The following is a 21,799-nucleotide window of genomic DNA, read 5'->3' on the forward strand; positions in this document are numbered from 1 at the left end:
GAGCACCCAGCATATTTCTATTGGCAAAATCAGGTCAGGTAGGCTCAGCTCTGCTGATCCGTAGGAGGGGACAGGGAGGCGGGGGGATGGCGCTGGGTTGCAGCAGAGAGAAGCTGAGAAGTCAGGCTGATCCAGCGGGAATTCTGTCTCACACTTATGCAGGCGCGAAGCCTTATTCTCAGGCAAGGGAGCCAGCACCTGCTGTGGCTGTGGCCTTGAAAAGCCCTCAGAAGAGGCTGGAAATTTTCCTTTCTGCCTGAGCAGAAAGAGAAGGCTGGATTGTCTGACAGATGAAGAATACCAGTGGGACAAGCAGGAATTCCTCAAAGCAAGGTGTCACTGGACTCAGCCTCAGGGAGGACGTTAGTACCACTTGTCAGGTCAAGGGGCGTGAGGGGGCTGAAGTTCCCAGGTTCAAGGGCAGCCCTCAGTGATTACACACTTAGTAGCTGGTGCCCGTGCTGGCGCCCCGATCTCCTCTGCCGCCTGCCTGATCTTCATGTCACCATCTCGCCATACCTCTACATAGCACTCTGCCTTTCTAGGCACTTCCCGCAGCTTTCCTGGCTCTGCCCCACACAGCAGCTCACTGGAGGATGAGGCTCCTTGATCTGCCTACCTTCTGAGGTTGACAGAGCTGGAACCCAGGTCTCTGATCCTGGGCCTGGTGCTCTTTGGACCCCGCCAAGCCATCATGTTTGAAAAGGTCATCATGCAGACATGACAGCCACCCACTCCTGCCTTACATTTCCCTCCAGGTCCTCAGAGGAGAGGGCTGAGCTGTTGTCTCTGCAAAATTCGGATATTCCCTGCCTGGCTGCCATCCTGCCCAGGAGAGAGGCCGAGGGCTTGGAGACAGGTGTTTGCCAGGCCTAGGCCCGGGCACAGGTGGTAGGTCTTATCCATGACATGAAGCTCTCTGTGGAAACAGGGTGGGGCCGTGCTCACTGCAGCCTCAGCCTGAGGAGCAGGCCAACCGCAAAATAAAAGGACAGCAAGACTGGCCAACTGCTGTGACTCTGTGTCCCCATCTATAAAATGGAAGGTCACCATGTGACTGTCAGGCCAGTCACCGTGCCTCTGCATCCTTATCTGTAAAATGAAAGAGACCTTTGACCTGCACCCAGGTGACAGAGTGATGCAAACAGGTATAATAACCCTTCCCAATCAGCAAAGGATTACTGTGCCCATATTCTGCTATGTGAGAAACTGAAGCATAAGGTGGATGAATGTTGTATCCGAGGTTTCCTGTGGGAGGAACTGGGAGCTGGGGCCAGAATTCAGCTTATCCAGCTTTTTGGAGATTCCTAGAGTCTTCTCCAAGGTTTCTGCCTGGACCAGGTTCTAATAAAAAGGTTGGGTCCCCAACCCTAGGCAGAAATGACATCTGGGATCCCTCTGCTCTGGAAGCAGCTGGAAGCTGAAGAAATGACTTTTGAAACCCTACTTTCAATGAGTGGCCCAATTACTTCTGAAGTTGTCCGGAAGACTGGCTTTAAAAATAGATGAATACACAGGCGTTACTAAGCTATTTATAGAATTTGAGAAAACCCCTTGAAATGCTCACAAAAAGATTTGACCTATAATGGGGATTCCAGAATGACTCGGCCTGAAGCGCACATCCACCCACAACTTTGAACTTTGCCACAGATGGTCTTTAAAAGTCATGTTAACATTTATGTGGCATTATCCCTCAAGGAAGCTGCAATGGGAGTGCACACATCCTTTACCAAGCTGTATCCCAAAATGTCTACTGGACAACAGTTGAGGAACAGCCGGGGGTGGGGGAAGCCAGGATAGAGAAGGGCACAAAGTCTAGGGAGCTTGGGGGAGACCAACATTTGCATCTGTGAAACGGTGATCCTGGCCTGTGCCTGCCTCCGGAGACCATATGGGGATATAGACCTGGAAGTGACTGTTGTGCCTGCCATTTCTGCAGATGTGGATGGCAGCTGTTTGCACCAGGCTCTTTCTGAATGGGCCCCTCTCTCACAGTGTGCCATTCTGTGTGGTTCTGCCCCATTCGACTCAGTGAGGTCTGTTCTGAGCAGTGCCGGGTGTGGGGGTGGCCCTGAAGGAAGTGCTCAGACCTTCTTCATGCGTTCTGAGATCCGGTCTGAAGACTAGATGGGCTCCTTGTGTTGTTCCCAAGGAGGTCTGGGCCACCTGTGGGGATGGGTGAAGGGCAGTTGAGTGGGCAGACTCAAAGCTCCTGGATCCCAGGCAGAGGCCCTCTGCCAGGTCTGTTTCATGTGGTTGAGGACACGCCTGAGATTGAGTTTGGAAAAACAACTCTTCTGCTAAAAATACATGAAAATCACTAGTGTGTCAAGATATACACAATGGGTTTGAACGCCAGACAGGCCTGGGTGAGGCACTCTGGTCCGACTCCCACTCAGCCCTTGGACCTGGGCAAGCCCCAGGCCTTCTACCGTCTCATGTTCCCCACCCAGAAAAGGGAAACACGGCTAAATACCGTGATGATGAAAATGCCTGGCCAGGGGAGCACCTCCACAAATGCCTGCTCCTCTTGCTTCTTTGGTCTTCCCAAGGACATGGGTATGTGTGGGGGTTATCCATGCCAGGTGTGATGGGGTAGCCTGGCTGACCTCCCACACCTTGGCCAGTGTATGGCGGGTGTTGGAGCCAGCAAGAGGGAAGGTGTCTCTGCAGACAGGAGGGAGAACAGTAGGTGGCTACCGACATCAGGGGACTGAGGGTGGGGAAAGTGATGGGCTGGCTGGAGATGGGGGCTGGTGTTCCGGCTGGCCCTAGTTTTGCCTGCATGTTTTATTTCCTTGGCTAGACTGTAAGCCTGTTGGGTATCTTATTCCTCTTTTCCTCTCTTGAGTATGTGGCAGAGAGTACAAAACAGTACAAAACTGCCAGGTATAAAACAGCAGTATGGGGACTCACGTTAACTTGATGTGTGAATGGAGGCCATCAAGATATTTCTGATGATGGGGATGCTGACTGTGAAATACTGGTAGAGTGGGGAAGAAAAATCCATCCTGTCACCATGCATACCAAGGTGCCCCACCTTCATCCCACGGTGCTTCTCTAACCAGAGCTGGGGACTCTCTTCCTCCGGCTGCTGAAAAGCTGGTGCACATGCACCTCCTTCAAGTCTGGGTCTACTTGTCTTCTCCTCCCAGAGGCCCCCTGCCTTCTCTAAGTAGGCCCTCCACTCTTGTGACATCCCTCACTGTGTTGTGTTGGCTCTTCTGTGTGGCCCCATCATACTGGAAATGACACACCTGTAAGCTTATGTGTTCAGTGATTGCCTCTCCCACTCGGATTGCAAGTTCTGCAAGGGCAGAGAAACTCTGTCTGCTTTATTCAGCAATGTACCTGCTGCGTCTAGGCCACTGGAGGCCCTCAGTGTGTATCTGTTAACTGAATAAATGGATGGGGGGCTCCAAGGCAGTGGCAACCCCAGGGAGGAAATAATTTGGGGGCACAGAGAGAGGTGGGCTTCTGGCCCCTATACTAATGGGGAAGTCCCTGGCTAGATCTGAGCTTGGCCAGAGAAGTCATGAAAATGAAATTACTCTGGCTTTGGGCTATTATAGAAGTTCCCCAGGAGAAAGGGTGGCATCTAGGATGGGAAGTTCATTCTGTCCTTATTCAGGTGTCCACTCACGATATTAACAAATACATCCCACGCCAGTGTCCCCAGATAAAAATATAACAAAGGACTGATTCCTCACCAACATGGGATCCAATAGGACCCAAGAGGGAAGAGGAGCACAGAGATCCAAATGCTCTAGTGAAAGACCAGAAATCCATCATCTGGGGCTGCTTTTTGACCTTGGGCAAGTTATTTACCGCACTGGGCCTCAGTTTGGTCATCCACAAAATAGGGCTGATTCTACTTGTCCCATCAAGCCCATAAGTTGTTGTGAAGATTGAACGAGGCAAGAGATATACAATCTCCTTGTGAACTGAGAGTATTCTACAAAACTGCATGGTTTGTCTTTATGGCCAGAGACCACACCTTGCTTATCATCCCCTTAAAATCTGACTTGATCCTGGCCTTGCAGAGCTCAGTAAGACTTTCTGAACTGCTCCGCGTGACCCGAGGCTGCTGGCTGGCACCATTCACCTTCTCCACTCACAGCCCTGCTGACCCTGCCACCTCCTGTCAAGTCACGTGCTGGCGGCAATGAGAGGAGGCTCCATCTGCCTCAAGATTAGAGCAGCCTTGCCTCATTCTTGGCACTACTGACATTTTCGGTCTGCTCATTGGTTCTTGGGGGGTGCTGTCCTGTGCACCATAGGCCTCTACCCACTCAATGCCACTAGAAGCCCCTATCCTCACCCCCAGTTGTGAAAGCTCCAAATAAAATATCTTCAGATGTTGCCAAGTGTCTGCCGGAGGCAAAATCACTCCTGGTTGAGAACCACTGCTGAGAGTGACAATGGTGCCCACTGCTCCCACCCATGGGACAACTTCTCAGGACACAGCAAGATCCAGAGGCACTTGAGAAATACTGGGAAGCGCATTAAGAGAGGGGGCTATAATGTAAGGCCTGCGGGTGGGGGTGTACCCCGAAACTGCCTTTAGAAAGCTGCAGGCTGCACAGGACACACACCGGTATGCCACACGGCTACTTCATGGGACTCGGAACTCAGTACTGTGCTAACTTAGCACACATTCAGTAGCAAGTGCAGACAATCTGTCCCTGCATTGAACCCAGAGACTGCAAGCACTTTCCCACTTGTAGAGAACAGATAGGGAAGCATGGTTTTCAAAAAAGCATGAGCCCTTATGTGTGATGAACCCCAAACCGAAGAGGGTTAAATAAAGCCCGGGCTCTGGAACTGACAGCTTTGGGCTTCAGTTGTGATGGCAGCACCATAAGCAAATTATCTCCCAGGAGTCTAACTGTATCTTTAAATGTGAGCGGCTTAGCATGCTTAACACTACTTATTTGAGGGTTCCTTGGACAACAGATAATTCAACTGCGTTTACCAGATGACGTTAACAAATACCTCCCATGCCAGTGTCCCCAGATAAAAATAACACCAGCTCCCTCACAGGTCTGCAGAAGGAAAAGACAGGAAGCTGGAACTATCAATCCTGTCTGGCACCTCCTCACCCGTCTGCTTGCCCCTGGTGGCACTGGCTCTGCTGCAGGCAGAGGAAGTGCTACCCAGGTGATAAGAGACACTCTGACTGTGGTCAGAGGAGCAGAGAGGCCTGGCAGGGTCTCTCTCCACCTGCTACTGGCTTTGCCCACCACCCAGGGCTCTGCTTCCTGGGCAAACATCCAAGGAGAGTGCAGAGTACCAGGAGAGCTTGGGCAAGTCACTCGGCCTTGCTGAGCTGCATCTGGAGAATGGGTTAGTAAGATGCTCCCTGTTACCTCACACAGGTACTGTGAGATCTAACTGCCTGATTCCTGTTTTACAGGGGAGAAACGCAGGGAGGCCTAAAAGTGCAGGCCTCATTGGATGAATCTGAGGAACACGTGGAAGGGCACTTTCTGCCTCAGAGCATCCCCCCACCCCAGAATACCACAGTGCCTGAGGTCAGCCCATTAACACCACACCATCAGGATAAGGCTCTGTCTCCCCAGCAAATCCTCAGTCAACTCACAAGGTAAAATATCAACTACAATTCATGCCAGCACAGTTCAAGGGATCAGAACTCAGAAACTTGCCTTTTTTTTTTTTTTTTTTTTTTTTGAGTTGGAGTCTTGCTCTGTCACCCAGGCTGGAATGCAGTGGCGCGATCTTGGCTCACTGCAACATCCGCCCACTGGGTTCAAGTGATTCTCGTGCCTCAGCCTCCCAAGGAGCTGGCATTACAGGCACGCACCACCGCCCCCAGCTAATTTTTGTATTTTTAGTAGAGACAGGGTTTTACCATGTTGGCCAGGCTGGTCTTGAACTCCTGGCCTCAAGTGACCTGCCTACCTTGCCTCCCAAAGTGTTGGGACCACAGGTATGAGCCATCGTGCCCAGCCAGAAAGTTGCCCTTTTATGAGAAAAACAGGACTGAGACAAGTTGGATTTGAAGGGAGAAAAATTAGGGATAGTTTGGATATTCCTTATAGGGTAGTGCTCTGGGAAATCATCTACCGGGTGGCTGATCACAGGAGGCCTTGGAGTCCACAGGGGACTCTGACAAGTACATTGGAGACCTGGGCAGAGGGAGGCCACTGCTATAGATAGCTGACGTGGCCTTTTTGCTCTGGGGTGAGCACCTCTGATTCCAGCTGTCAGAAAAAAGACCTGAGCTCTATAAAGGATGGTCTTAAGGAAACTGCAGGTCTCCAACCCAGACTCACTAAGCAGTGTGGATAGGGGAAACAATTCTCGTCACACAAGTCCCTCGGATCAGTTACCCAAGCGATTTCAGTAGGAGTGCACTTACAAATATTCCAGAAGCTATGAGTATGTAAAAGAGGCAAGAGTGTTCTAAGTCCTTCTTCCCTGGGCAGCTGTGGGCTGGCTTTGCCTGTTCTAAGTCCTTCTGCCCTTGGATGGCTGTGGGGTTCAGTGTGGGGGCAGGTGTCATGGGATGGCAGAGGTTCGGATGGCCACTTCCTTGTCATCATGTCCATGTTGATAAGCTGCTTTCTGTTCTCACCATCTCCAGCTTGCTCCCTTTGTCTGCACACAGGCCCTCACTGATCCATAAACATGCAGAATGATGGACGTGTTAGCCAAATTCAAAACTGGGCATTCAGGCCAGGTGTGGTGGCTCATGCCTGTAATCCCAGCACTTTGGGAGGCCAAGGAGGGCAGATCGCGATGTCAGGATATTGAGACCATCCTGGCTAACATGGTGAAACCCCGTTTCTACTAAAAATACAAAAAAAAAAAAAAAAAAAATTAGCTGGATGTGGTGACGGTCGCCTGTAGTCCCAGCTACTTGGCAGGCTGAAGCAGGAGAATGGCGTGAACCCGGGAGGTGGAGCTTGTAGTGAGTCGAGATCGCACCACTGCACTCCAGCCTGGGCGACAGAGTGAGACTCCATCTCAAATAAAATAAAATAGAATAAAATAAAATAAAAAAATAAAAAAATTAGCCGGGCATGGTGGCACATGCCTGTAGTCCCAGCTATTTGGGAGGCTGAGGCAGGAGAATCACTTGAACCTGGGAAGCAGAGGTTACAGTGAGCTGAGATCATGCCATTGCACTCCAGCCTGGGTGGCAGACAAGACTCCATCTCAACAAACAAACAACAAACAAACAAACAAACAAACAACCTGGGCATTCGGGGATTGCTTCTCTTCCCTGTCCTGACCTGTAGTTCTACTAACTTCCAGCACAGGAAAGATGGTACCTGGCTGAGTGCTGTGGGTGCCAGGTGGCTCGGCTTTCCCAGGGTGTGGATGGCGAAGACTTGTGTTGGGGGGAAAGAAGCTGTTTTCTATAAACATTAAATTCTTACACTAAACTCTCCCTCAAGAGAGACAGCTTCCCCTAATAGTCTGAAATTCTTCTCAACACAGAATTCTTAGTAATCAGGCTGATGACAACAGAGAAAATATACCCAAGTGTTGAACTTGATTCTGGGGAACCAGAGGAAGGAGGACTAGTTCTATTTTCCAGGTTAAAAAGCTCCTAGGAAAATAGGACTACCCATCTGAAAGAGCCTGGGGATGCAGGTGCCTCTTTGCAAGCCATTTTAAGAAACCCAAATAAGATAAAACTAAGAAGTGACTTTTTTCCCCAGTGGGCATCTTCATTAAATGGAAGAGCTCACTACAGGCTTCCTTTTATCTGGGACTCCCTTAAAATACTCCTGGTTAGATGAGAAGGTGAAGTACAGGCTTGCATCTGTGGTAGCCCATGAGATGGCCCATTTTTCAAGAACTGCATTATCAGAAACTCAAGAAATTGTGACCTTGGAGAAATCACGTTGGCGGAGAGGCTAAGGCCCACCAGCAGGGTGCAGGGCACTCTGAAGGGGTCTAGGGAGCGAGAGGAGAATGGCAGTTATGGGGGCTGTTGAAATGACAGCCTCTATGCTCTGATGAGCCTCTCTCTGGCAACTAAGTCCATGGTTTGACATAGTATCCTTCAAGTAAAAGGTAAGCTTGCCAGCCAAGGATCAAAAAAAGCCAGGAGGCCGGGTGCGGTGGCTCACTCCTGTAATCCCAGCACTTTGGGAGGCCGAGGCGGGCGGATCACGAGGTCAGGAGATCGAGACCATCCTGGCTAACACAGTGAAACCCCGTCTCTACTAAAAATACAAAAAATCAGCCAGGCGAGATGGCGGGTGCCTGTAGTCCCAGCTACTCGGGAGGATGAGGCAGGAGAATGGCGTGAACCCCAGGGGGCGGAGCCTGCAGTGAGCCAAGATCACGCCACTGCACTCCAGACTGGGCGACAGCGAGACTCTGTCTCAAAAAAAAAAAAAAAAAAAAAAAAGCCAAGAATAATGCCACCTGTTTCCAAAATATAGCTTCTTCCTAAAGTGAAGGTGACATCTATTTAACAGGAAGCTACAGCAAAACTAACCACTTAGGATTACCGTGTTCTGCATGAATCCTCACACAGGACTCTCGCCAGGTAATTTGGAGTCTATAGTCATCCATCTATCCATCTACTCACGCACCCATGACCCATCTATCCATGCAACCCCCTACCGATCACCTGTGCATCTACACACACATCCCTCCCTCCACAGATGCTTGTGGGCCTCCTCTCTGCCATGTGCTGACTCGAATGCGATACACACAAAGGGCCTAAAATGCAATACACACAAAGGGCCTGGGGGAAGGAAGATCCGAGGCTGCCTTCTGAAATCTGCTAAACAATCAGGAAAACCTCCAGAGTTCCCACACGTTCCAGTCTGACAGGCATCTCCAGAGGGCATCTCCAGAGGGCATCTGCTTCGATCCCACCTGCCTTCAATCATCCTGGGTGGTTTGTAAAGCTGTCCTATTTTTAAAGCTATTCTGGGAAGAATGTTCCCAAACTTCCCTCTGCTTCCAAGTTTCCCTTCAACCCCCCACCTCAGGCAGTTGGCTACTGAAATGTCAATCCCCCCTACTCAGCCAGCGCCATCCCATCTGTGGGAGAACCAGCCGTGGCCCAGCAACCCTTCCCCCCGGCCCCAAGACCCTTCGCCCACCCTGGGGAGGCCAGGTTTGCTGTTTGGGAGTTTAGCTGAGGCCCTTAGCTTTTGAGTTGCAGACAGGCCTTAGATCTGGCTTTCCCCGACCCTGTCTTTCCAGCACTGCTGTGCCAAACCCTCACTGATTCTGTGCCTAATGTGACTTAACACTGTTCAAAGGCTCACCCATGCCTTCAGCTTGGAACTGAGCTGGGAGGAATACATCTGTCAAAGGAGCAGCAAAAGATGTGAGTGGTATTGACTGCATATCTCTAGGAGGAACGGGCAGAGAGCAGGAACCAAGCTGGGGGCTAGAATGGGGAAAGTGAGGTAGAATGGCCCTGGGGCATTGCCTTGGGGGGCTGAGAGCCACCCTTTGGGCTACTAGTCAGAAAACCCAAAGGATCCCAAAGTGGTACAGATTACCCCGCCTCCCCTGGGGAGATGGGGATGGGCATGAAATCTGTAGAGCAGAAGAGAAGGTAACAGGTGCTTAATTTTTAGTATCCCACTGCCAGCACTGTGCGGGCATGGGTGGCTGGGAGACTCAAGATCTCATCTGCAAGGCTGGGCTATGTGATACAGTCCTGTGGTCTGTGTATTGGCTGTCTGGAAATCAGGCTCTTCCCCCAAAACCTTCCCACTTTCCTGGGAAGTCGGATAAAACTAGGGTGGGCTGCCATTTTTGAACTCATCTATTTTCCTGCTTGGGCATTGGTATGGCAGCCTCAAAGAAGTATTTGGGAGCAATTTTAGGGAAAAGTCGGTAAATGAAGATAAACTTGAGCTGGGCTAATTGTTAAGAAAAGAGAGGAGGAGAAGGGGGCACACAAGAAGCCCCCTGGAGCCTGTGGCCACCCAGCATGTCACTTGCGCCAAGGGATTCTGTTTACTGAGCTATCATCATGAGGGAGGAAACATTTTGTCAGAAATACAGAGCACAAAATATAGTGGGCACTAAAAACTTAATCCTGCTGGCACCACGTTACAGAAGCCAGAGTTGTAAATGGCTGTGGGGAAAGGTCTGAGTTATATAAAGCCACAGGGAGCAAAGCTGGCCCCAGGCACCTATCCTATCCTCTCTATCAGTTTCCCGAAGCTGAAATTTAAGCCTTACCAAGGAATAAAATGATAAAATGACACCATTTTCCCAGGAAATGTCAAGAGACTTAGAGCGGGTGGGGCTTCAGCCTGCCCCTGCCTGCTTCTCCCTGGCAGGAGCTTCCTGATTTATAAGGATAATTACTTGTCTCTCCTGAGCCCTCCCTTGTGCTAGCCTGCAAGGGGATCCCAGGGAGGGGACAGAGGCTGTAGCCTCTCTCCTGCAGTTGGCCTGTTGTGACAAAGGTGGAGGCAGAGCCCCGTCATCAGCCACCCATTCATAACTCTAGACAACTGGAGACACAGCTTCTGCTCTACAGCAAGTGGCTTTTGTACCATAGATCCTCACCCTCTGGAGATGGCATCCTGTCTCATGGCTTTAAATACCACCTAATGGTTCCCTGAGGCTTATTTCTATCCAGATCACCCCTCTGAATGCCGGGCTCCAACTGTCCACTCAACCTGGCCACTTTCTATTGCACAATTCAAACACGACATGTCCAATAGTGAGCTCCTGGTCCACCCTCCAAAGGCTACTCCTCCTGAATCACCTTCCCCACCTCAGTTAGTGGTAAGCCCCTCTTCCAGTTGTCCAAGCCCCAAATCTTAGGTTATCCTTAACCCCAACATTCTCTTGCACCTACGTCCAGTCCTTCAGAGGATCCTCTCAGCTCTTCCATGAAACTGGACCTAGACTCTGACCTGTCCCTTTCACCCTAATCACTTCTCCCCCGCCCCTTACTTAGACTCTCCCTTATTTACTGTCCCACATTTACTCAACAGATTTGTGGATCCATTGCTTTTATGCTCATTGTCCCCCTAAAGGCTTCAGGCTGGTATCCCTGCGTCTACTCCACCCTTTCAGAGTCCTCTCAACCCAGCAGCCTGAGTGACCCTATTAAAACTCAGGTCAGACCTTGCCTTCCCTGCTGGAAACCCTCTGATGCATCCCACCCCTCTCAGAGCTAATCTCGTCCTTGTGAGCCTGTAGATCCTGGCATCCCGCTCACCTGATGCCTTCCCATGGCTCCCCCTACCCCACCCACCCCCCTGACCTGGACTTCTTGCAGTTCTCCCATGGGCAGGCACACTCCTGCCTCTGGGCCTTTCACTGCTCTTTCTCTTTGACCACGATGCTCCCCAGGTCTGCATGGCTCACTCCTTCAAGCCTATCCAAGGGTCACCTGGGTGAGCTCTTTTCCAATCACCTATTTAAAATTGTCCCCCAGCATGCCCTGCTTCCTTCTCCACAGCCTTTTGGAAATTTACTTATTTGCAGACCTGTCACTTTGATGCTTATCATCCCCTCCTTGCTAGAATGTAAGCTCCATGAGGGCAGGTTGCTGAGTCTGTCTGTTTGCTGCTGAATCCCACCATAGCCCAGGGCCTGGCACGTGGTAGGCCTTTAATTCCTGGAGTGCTGAATGAACAAAGTTGCCTAAAGTTTGGTTAGAGAGACAGGAACAGACCCAAGAGATGACACTAAGAACACCAGGTGGCAAGAGCTGAGTGCCCAGTGAGGGCACAGACAGACTCCAGCAGCCTGGGTGATCAGGGAAGGCTACAGAGAGAGAGATTAATCTGGGAGAAGGGATGACTATGAACAGGTTCTGCTGACTCAGGGAAGACACTCACTAGAGAGGCATGGAGGAAGGTGATAAAAGCTATAGTTGAGATGGGGCAGGCTGCTTGGGGCAAGGAGATGCTGTGATTGAGGTGCTGGCCCTCAGGGTCTCTGGGCAAGCCACAGGTACATTCCTGTGTCCACAAACTGGTAGCTCCCACTAAGGGAGCCCCAGGGCCAGGCTGAGGCTGGGTGGGAGGGAGGGGCTTCCACTCAGTTTGGGGGCTGGGGGTAGAGGCTGCCCAACCCTGGGCCACTCTCTTCTTTCCTCTGAGTTTCTGGTAGCCCTGCCTGTGTCCCCGCCTGTCTATCCAGAGCCTGCCTTTCTCTTAAAGAAGGAAGGAAATGAAAAAAGAAAATGAAGTAAAACCACGAAAATGACTTAAAAGAGCTTGGGGCTCAGGGCTTGGGAGCCTTAGGTCTTCCATTCTGCTTTGCCTCTATCTTACTGTAGGGCCGTGGGCAAATCACATTTCCTCTTGGGCCTCAGTTTCCTCACCTGTCTAGTGTGGCTCTCACGGTCTGATCAGCCAGCATGCAGGAGGCCTGGGAGCTATCTGTGGACGTGTGTCCCTGCTTTGGTCTGGTGTCAACCCCTCTCTGGGCCTGAGCCACAGTGTAGGGCTTGTACAGGGCCTCCCCTTCCTGCCCCAGGTCTGCTCATGACCTCAAAGACAGAGACATGACATTCCTAGGAGGTCTGTTCTGGGTGCCAGGACTCTCCTGAGAAGATGGAGTGAGAAGGTAGACAGGTTTGGGGGCTGAGGGAGAGCAGGGATTGGGGGAAGCTGGCTAGAGGAGGGTCCATGGCCCAGCAGAAGGAGAAGGGCTATCTGGGAACCCCAGCAGGTGGGCCAGCTGACAGAGGCCCCAGGGGGACGTGTTCCCTAGCACAAGGCGGCCTATGACGTGCCTCTCTGATTTCCAGGGTGGCGACTACAGGCGCCCGTGGCTCCAGCCGGGCGGGGTCTGAAGTGGGAACTTCAGAGCTAGACTTGGCCGCATTCCTCTGAAATCCCAGGCCTGTGAGAATGAAGGCTGCCGGTCACGTCCTCCCTTCGTCTGCTCCTCCGTGAGAGACCTGGCCTCAAGCCTCTGGCTGTTGAGGCCGCCCCTCCAGCTCTCAGTGCTTTCTTAGTCTTTCAGGAAATGTCTCCAGGCCTGGTGGGGTACGTGTGTCCGGGGGATGGGGAGGGGGCTGCTGAGCTGGGCCCAGGCCAAAGGGCTCCGTGGGGCGTCCTGTTGGACTTGGCAGCCTGCCCCTTGGTGACTCATGCCTGCTGGTTGTCCCTTACCCCCACGCCCCCTCGAACTCGGCACTCCAGAAACAGCCTTCTCCCATGGCCCAAGAAGCACCACTGTAACTCCTTGCCATGGACCTTTGCTCACACTCCCTGCCTGTTGGACACTTCCTCTGTATTTAACCTTCAGCCAAGCGACCCTGGATGAGCTATTTCCCCAGTCTGGGTCTTAGAAAAGGAGGTGGCTGTACTCACAGAGCCTGAGATCCTTATTCCAGAATTTCCCTTTTTGGAAAGGTGGTTCAGCTTCTAGGCTTTCCTTCTCCAAAGGACATACAGTCCTGGGGGCGGAACCTCTGTCCTCATTCTACTTCCCTCCCTTCCCCGACACCTAGTAGGCAGCCTTAGGCTAACATAGGTTAGCTCATTTCATCTTCACAATGGCCCCATGGCAATGATGCTGTGATCATCCCATCTTATAGATGAGACACCTGGGACATAGAGAGGGGAAAAGTACCCTACCCAATATCATGAGGTGGCAGGTGGCAAAGCCAGCATTCAAATCCAAGGGACAGGCTCTAGCATCTATACTCTTCACCAGTACCCTACATTCCTAGGAATCAGCATGGGGTCTCTCATTAGTCTTCCCAACTAGTCTTAAGGTTCCCGAGAGCAAAAAAACAAAGCTCTTAATTTATACTTCTAATTTTGTTCTTTTTTCCAGACTCCTTTGGATATTGTAGGTTTGAGTTTCCACATATATTTTAGAATCAGCTTGCCAATTTCTGCCCAAAAGGCTTAATGGCATCTTGATTTGAGACTGTTGACTCTAGAGATCAATTTAGGAAGAAGTGACATCGTACCAATATTGAGTATTCTAGTCCATGAACATGGTATGTCACTGATCTACACTTGACTGTATCTCCCTAGAGTTTCAGACAGGGCTAGACCTATAATATTAGTGCACACCTGATGAATCAAACTGAAGTTAAAATTCCTTTCACTATTATCCCAAGCAAAGTCCAACTGAACCATTGCCAACGTTATGAGCACTTAATGAGGGCCAGGGTTGTATTAAAGCCCTTTACTACATTATCTCATTTAATCCACAGCAAACCAACCCAATCATTATTACCATCCTCATTTTACCAGTGAGGAAACTGAGGCTTGGAGAGAGTAAGAAACCCATTCAAGGTTACACAACTAGTCTGTGACAAAGCCGGGATGTGAACCCAGCCCTTATTGTCATCGTGTTATAGGAAAATGAAAATCAGTGACTTTCCCTAAACCCAAAGAAAATGATTTGAGGCTTCTCTGTGATTTGGTACTTCCTGCCAAGGAAGCAATGGTTCAGAGGCTTAGAGTGACTGTACTAAAGGAAGATGAGGCTTGCAGTCCAGGAACATGTCCCATGGGTGCTGAGGGACCTACCTGCACACACCTGCTCTTTGCCACCTTCTTCAGGCTCAGCACAGCACATGTCCTCCTGAGTCTGCCCAGGGTCTCCCAGGCCTAAGAGGTGTGCTATTGGATGGTGGGAATGGGACAGTTTTGGCCATTGTTAACCAGACTCAGTCATGCTCACTCTGATGTCATAGTGCCTTTCTAGCATCCGCGTCCACTGTTGGCCTACCTACACCTCCGGGCTGGTGATGAGTTCACACCCACCCTGTACAGAAGTACAAGTGCTTCTTTTCATTTTTTCTGTAGTGACCTCCCCAAGGGAGACACTTGAGTTTCCCTGTGATGGTGAGAGGGTCTGTGTCCTGTTCCTATTGCAGCCACACCTCTGTATTTCCCAGACTTAGGAATCTTATCTTCAAAGGCTGCCACTGTGCCTCTGGCTGTTCCCATTGCTCCCCTGACCTCCTCCAGCTCCATGAGCCCTTCTTGGTAACAAGGCCTCCGGGAGCAGGTACGTGGCCAGGCAGGGGAAAAATGCTCCAAGTGTGGCCCTGGGATACAGGGAGATAGGAGGAACACAGTCACAGGATTCACTGCTGGCACTAAAAGGCCCTCAGTGGCTTCAAGCCACTTATTTACAAGTGAGGAAACCAAGGCTAAGGAGGAAGAGATAGCTTACCCAAAGCTCTGCTAGGAGTCAAGTGCCTGGAATTCTGGCCTGAAATGTTGGTGTCTGCCCCTCCTTGGGGCGCCCCGATTGTGTTTTATGTGGGAGGTGCTCAGAATGAAGCTCTGTACTCAAAGCTGGGACATGCTGGCCCCTGAGCATATTTCCAGCTCAGGCTACTGCTGTTAGCGATTCTTTCCTACCGCTCTTCTGGGAAAGGGACAAAAACCCAAAATTCAGGTTTCTCCTCCCCCCAGCCTAAAGGCTAGAGAGGGTCAGCCATCCAATTGTCCCCATGGGGGTTATCACTGGGAGACTCTGAAAGGGGGGGTCCCAGCTCAAGGTCAGCAAAGCTGCTCTCCCTGAGCAGTGTTTTACAGGGAGGAGAAGTGCATGGCCCCAGTCTCACCTCCCACTGAGATCCTGCCCATGTCACCCTCAGGAGAGACAATCAGGACAGACACCAAAGGCAGAGGACTGCCAGGCCTCCAACCCTCGGCACTATGGACAGAGCCAGCAGGCTTTCTGTGTGGCCAGGCCCCTCGGGGCACTGGGGAACTGGGTGAGGAGCAGGAGAATTGGGCAGAAGTTGGCGCGGGGGCAGAGGGAATACTGTTTCTAGCTGGGAGCCATGAATCTGCACTGCAAACCACCCTTTGGAAGAGAGGCAGACTGCACAGGCAGACAGAGGCAGCCGTCTGGGAGATGGAATGCGTGATGAGGCTGCACAGCCATGCTTGCATGTGCACATACACACAAACACACACACCCTGCCTCTTCTTCCTTCTCAGGAGGGGGCAGACTAAACCATGAGAGGACACTCAGGAGGCCTGGAGCTGGGGCCCGTCACGGTCCCTGGTTGGAATGCCTGGTTTGGGGGCAATTGTATCCAAGGCCCTCAGAATGGAGGCGGCCGAGACCTAGAGTTGGGCTGCACAGCCCTGAGTGTAAAGCAACCTGCAGGCAGATGATTGCCTAAGGAAAGCTCCTGGTGCTTTTTCTCTTCTGAGATGTGAGTCTCCTCTCTCCATCCCTTCCTCCTTCTCTCCCTTCCTCCTGCCCCCTTCCTTCCCTTCTCCCTATTTCCCTCCCTCTCTTTCTCTCTTTCTTTCTCCCTTCCCTTTTCCCACCTCCCCTTCCCTTCTTTCTTTTCCTTTCATACTCAACATGTGAACCAATGTGACCACAGCCATCCTGGGCTGGGCCCCTCCTCTGCCCTATCCCTCGCAAATAGTAAGGACTGTGGGTGGATGTCGGTCATCCTTCTGGGCCGGTGCCCCCACACAGCTGCTCCCAGAGAGCCAGTGAAAGGCACTGCTGTTGTCCTGACCACAGCCCCACCCCTGCCTCAATGGTCTGGAGGCTTCAAACAAACTCCCAGCCACAGGGCCTCTCCCAGGCTGCTGATGAGCCGTATGGATGGGCTGTGGGCTCCAGCAGGGCACAGGCTGAGTGGTGGGGTAGAGGAAGGGAGATTTACTGCCATGGTGGGGTGAGGAGCTCCAGAGGTCATCCAGGCCACCCCCTGCCCCATGCAGAAGGTGCTTCCAGAGTCAGTATTTGACTGGGGGTGGGTGGGGGGAAGGGTGGTAATGACCATGGTGGGAGAGGACGAAGGACCCCTGGGCTGGGGTGAGGCCAAGGAGGGAAAACAGGTCCCTCCTTTCCCTTCGGAGTTCCAGGTGTGGACTCTGTACCCCAGGGGTTCTGATCTAGCTAGGAACAGGCAAAGCCAAAGGGCAAACATTGACTTAAACTTATCACCTTGACTGATTCAGGCCCATGTTCCATCAAGTTGCGCTCAGCAATGAACTGCACATTCACAATCATAATCTTTAGAGTGCCTGGGATTTTCTTGTTTTCTATGTTCCAGGAACCGCTTTCAATCCTTATACGCACTGTCTCATTTAATATTCCTAACAACTCTATCATCACCCTATCATGCGGGTGAAGAAACTGACACACAGAAAGATCACTCACTTTGCAAAGTCACACAGCTTGTAAGTGGTGGAGCTGGGATTTGAACCTAGGCAGGAATGCGGCTCCTGAGTCCAGGCTCTTGACAGTGCCCACCACTGGGCTCAGACACTAAGAGCATCTGCTGAGTGAGGCTCAGGTTTAAACTGACCCAGACAGCCTGGATCCCCCGGACTAGGGACCAATCATGCCTTGGGAGGGAGGCTGAAAAACAGGCCTGAGGCTTGCACCCCCTCCCAAACGCCAGGAACAGGCAGACTGCTCCGCCAGCACCTCCCCTGTCTCCCTGCAGTGTCTCTGAGCTCCTTCGGCTGGCTGGCTGGATCACTCACTGATGCTGTGCGGGGTCTGTACGGGTATATCCAGCCCTGCAAAGGAGGAAGAATGATGGGCTTTGGGATGAGGGAGAACCTCGAGGGTCTTGGACGAGTGATTCAAACTCGCCTAGCCTCAGCTTCCTCATTCATAAACCCTGGCGGGGTTGCTGTGAGGATGAACCTATGTAAGTCCCCAGCCAAATGGGTGGGGGCAGTGGTTCTCAGCCGTGGCTACGTGTTGGGCTCACTCGGGAAGCTTTAAACAATGTTGATGCGGGGGTCCTACCCATAAGATGGTGACACAATTTGCTTGGGGCATAGCCTGGGCATTGGCATTTTCCAAAGCTCCCCAGGTGCAGCCAAGCAAGGTACCCCGTAGAAATTTGGTAAACGGCAGCTGTTGATAATGTTTACCAAAGGCACGGAGGTCAGAGCTAGTTCATGGCAAAGCCAAGCTCACAGCCTGGTTTGGACTCCCAGGGAGTCTCTTAAGAATCCCCAAATCCCTTCCCCTGGGTTTGGTCTCTGGGGAGCCTCACTTTTGAAAGCCTTTTGCTTTCCTTGATGGTCTTGTGGCTGGGTCCAGCTCTTCTGCCCATTTTAGAGGAAACTGTGAACTGTCTTCAGGTAGGCGGGGGCAGGTTTCTGCAGGATGCCTGACTGCAGGGGTGGAAATGCTCCGCAGCCTGAGATGTGAGGAGTTCCTCCAGCAGTGCAGGCGGCAGTGGTGGGGGCCTCATGACACATCAAGGCCATCTAGCCTATTTTGTGAAATGGCATCCCAAGTCAGGTTTCATTTCTGCAAATTATTTTTCTAATTTTGTAGCCACTTAGAGCAACCACAGCTGAGTTTCGGTTTGGAGCCTCTAAGAGTCAGAAATGTCAATAGACTGTGGTTCCTTCTGCCTTTCTGTGAGCTTTTCTTCATGAAAGAAAGAGAGGGAAGGAAGGAGGAAAAGGAGAGAGGAAGGAAGAAAGGGAGGAAGGAAGGAAGGAAGGACAAAAGAGAAGGAAGATGGGATGGTAGGAAAAGAGAAAAGAAATTCACCCTAGTGCCTGTTTTTTTCCAGAAGCAAAGAACTAGAGGCAAAACTGGCCAGAGTTTTCACTGGGCTCTCCGGGGTTGGCTTCTCAGGAACTAGGGGGAAGATGTCTAACGTGGCCATTCCTGGGAGTGTGGATGACAGCGAGGGTTTCCTCCAGCATGTATGCGAGGAGTTACTCACATGTACACGTGCATGAATGTGCATCCATGTTTCTCTGACCAGGGGCCCTCCTGCTTATGGTGCTGATGCATGCTAGCTGCTCTACAGGTAGTCCCTCCACCTCACTCTCTCTCTCTCTCTCTTTTGCTGACCACTCATGGATCATCCCCCGACCCATAGGCCCCACTGCCACAGAGTTGAGGCTGCCCACACCTCTCCTGGCTCTCCCAGGAGGCTCCAATAGGACACCCCCAGTGGGGTGCTTTGCTCCTCCCAGGGTCCTTATCCTGCCCTCCTCCACCCTGCTGCAGAGGGAGAGTCAAAGATGCCAACCAGGAGACATCACCTCCCTCCTTAGAAACCTTTGATGGTGCCCCAGAGACCAAAGGGTATGGTCCCTCCGACCAGGTAGGGCAAACAGTGCCCCTCCCAAGCTGGTTCTGGCCCACACTCTCTTCTCCCACCTCAGCCCCTAGTGCACACTACACTCGGGAACAACCCCTTCTTTTGCTGTACATGATTCTTGCCTGCTTCTTGCCTCTGCTCGTGCTCCTGTATTCGCCTAGACAATGCCCTTCTGCACACTTCTTCGTTTGGCACCCCCAGCCCAGGTGCTGGGACTCAGGCCTGTGTCCCTCTCTCTGTGAGACACCCTCATGTGAGTTCTCTCTCCTCTCGATGCTCAGGGCCACCTGGGTGTGCCGTGATGACAGCACCTAGCATGCTGGTTTGGAGTTACTGGGTACTGTCTGCATTCCCCACCAGATTAGGAGATGCCCAACGGCGGAAGAAGGGACCTCCTTTTCCGTTTTTCTACCATTTCACTGCCTGGAACACAGCACGTGCTCAGCTGATAAATCAATGAATCTTGGTGTGGAAAGGCCGTCCCCACTAGAGTGCACATGGAGCAATGTAAAGATGTGTGCGAGAAAGGGCGGGGGACTGGGGGTTTGGTGGCCCGTGTGGGTAACAGCATATGTGTGGATGCTATGTAAGGCTGGAGGGAGTGAGTGCTGACTGGGTGCCTCTGGGGCTCGGTGGGCTGGGGTCAGAGGGCGGTGGTCAGCAGGCAGTGCTTGCCTGGAGGCAGCCTCCGCAGGTTTCCCCCGGCCTATGGGATGGCAGCAGCCTGCGGCAGGCAGCAAAGCACTGAATTCCCAGCCACGTGGGAGGAAGTGTCTCCAGCTGAGAGGATAGAGGAGGTGGGGTGGGGTGGAAATCCCAGCTGTAAAGATGAACTGGCAGTTCAAGCTGCAAGTTACTGTCAGGGTGAGGCATGCAGCCCCAGGGTCGGAGGCCTCCCCAGGCTGTACCCCACACACTCAACAGTTCCTCTTATCTCCGGGCTCCTCAGTGCCAGGAGAGCTGGGTATCCAGGTGAACTGTGCTGTTCTGGAACCAGAGTCCTGAGCTCCAAGATTTATTGGACTGGTAAATTTGAGTGTTGTCAACATTTTATTTTGATAAGCATATTTTTTTTTTTAAAGCTTCATCCATCATATCATAAAAGAAAGGACAACTTAATGCCAATATGGTAAGAAGGATGCAATCTCAGAGTAATAGCCAGGCCTTCCCAGAAAGGGCAGTGGACGACTGTTCAAGTCATTCCATACATAAGCTGTGCTGGTGCAATGTAGACCAGCTGTGGTTGGTTGACCGGCCCCTGCGAGCCCCCCAGCTAAGGTCTCCCAGCAGGTCCAGACCTGTGGTGGCCTACATGGGACCCTGTGTCTAACAGGCCTGGATCCCAGTTGCTCTTCCCAGCTAAGACATCAGCCTTTCCCAGATAGGAAGGGAGGGATAGTACACCCTGTCATTCACTGAAGGTTAGGACCCAAGACAGGTAAATGTTAATTGGAGATGAAGGAGAAAAACATCTGTAATCTGGGGTGTTCTGAGAAGCCAGGCCTGGGCAGGGGAGAAGGGTCTACAGGCAAAGCTCCCCACTTCCCACTCCTGCCCCATGGGTTCTCTGAGTCTGGTGGCTTGGTGGCCAGTGGAGTGGGGGTGGGTGGTGGCAGCTGTCCCGGGCCACAGGCGCGGGCATTCCTCTTCTAAGCTCCACACTCATACTCAGCCCTGTTTATAAGGCACAGGAGCCAAGGAGTCTGTGTGGCCCCGCCAACTCAGCCCCGAGGCCCAGAGGAGGGAACCCAAGCTGAGGTTGGACTGAACCATGTCTCATGCCAGCCCCAGGACCTGTCCGCCTGCAGCTTCCCAGAGCCTCGGGCACCTGACCTGTGGCCCTCTGGGTGCACTGAGGGCCTGGGATCTGGGCCAAGGAGGGGAAAGCGAACGCTGAGAAGGCCTTGTGGGTGGGTGGCATTCATGTCCCCTGGGCGCTGCACGCTTTAAATAGCTCAGCTTCTCTCCAGCTCACAGTCTTGTCACCCCTGCCAGCTCCTGCCTGAGTTTCCACATCAGAGAGGGCTGATTTCCAGGTCAGGATGGGGAGCGGGTGGGGGGACAGGGGGACCTGGCTTCCTTGGGTGGCAGAGGCTCAGGAGAGGAAAACAGAGTGCTGCCCCCATCCCTCTGCAATCAGTGGGACTTTATTCTCCAGGCCAGGCAGAGGCCCTGGAGCTCGATGGGCGAGGGGCTTTATACGGCTTCCCCTGTCTCCCTGGAGAAGTCCATGCCCAACCCAGGCCACCTTCTACTTGAATCTGCAAGCCCGTGACCAAACACCCCCACCCAGAGAGCTCTTGGACTTCACCCTCCATGCCTGCCCTGGGTCCTGGTTCTGGCAGGGCTCACTTGGCTGGGCCCGTGATCCACCCCTGCCTCCATGGAACCTTCTGGGTCCCTAAGTCTTGATCCTACCCACCCCACCCTCCTGCCCACCATTCAGCGCCTAGTTCATCTAAGGCAGGTCTTTAATCAGCAGCCCCAGCCCCTGCTTCAAAGCAGTTTGAATCAGTACAACTCTTTACATTTACGCGGCACTTTACAGTTTACAAACTATTTTCACGTCCTTATTTCATAAGATCTTTCCAACCCCCATGCGTGCTATGCAGAGCAGTTATAAATAATCCCCATTTTACAGCCAATGAGACGGAGACAGCCAGAAATATTAGGGGAAGTATCCAAGTTCATATGTCAAATTAGTGGTACAATCCAGACCGAAACCCAGGCCTTTTACCGCACTAAGAAGGCTTCCTCTCCTGCCCCCATGCCCCCTCCCTT

General features: G+C 52.1%; 1 protein-coding gene and 1 long non-coding RNA gene across 8 annotated transcripts in view; both read right to left on the reverse strand.

Moving 5' to 3' along the window:
• The window catches only part of CTIF (cap binding complex dependent translation initiation factor), a 333,504-nt gene that overhangs the window by 61,741 nt on the left and 249,964 nt on the right, over window positions 1-21,799 (reverse strand). The gene's annotated exons all lie outside the window — the stretch shown is intronic.
• On the reverse strand, window positions 11,375-18,707 carry LOC134737272 (uncharacterized). The gene is made up of 3 exons (XR_010121990.1): window positions 17,948-18,707; window positions 14,475-17,459; window positions 11,375-11,616 (listed from the first exon to the last, which is right to left on the reverse strand). It is a non-coding gene; the product is annotated as an uncharacterized lncRNA (long non-coding RNA).

The sequence above is a fragment of the Symphalangus syndactylus genome, chromosome 1 (genome assembly GCF_028878055.3).
Source record: "Symphalangus syndactylus isolate Jambi chromosome 1, NHGRI_mSymSyn1-v2.1_pri, whole genome shotgun sequence".
NCBI classification, from domain to species: Eukaryota; Metazoa; Chordata; class Mammalia; order Primates; family Hylobatidae; genus Symphalangus; species Symphalangus syndactylus.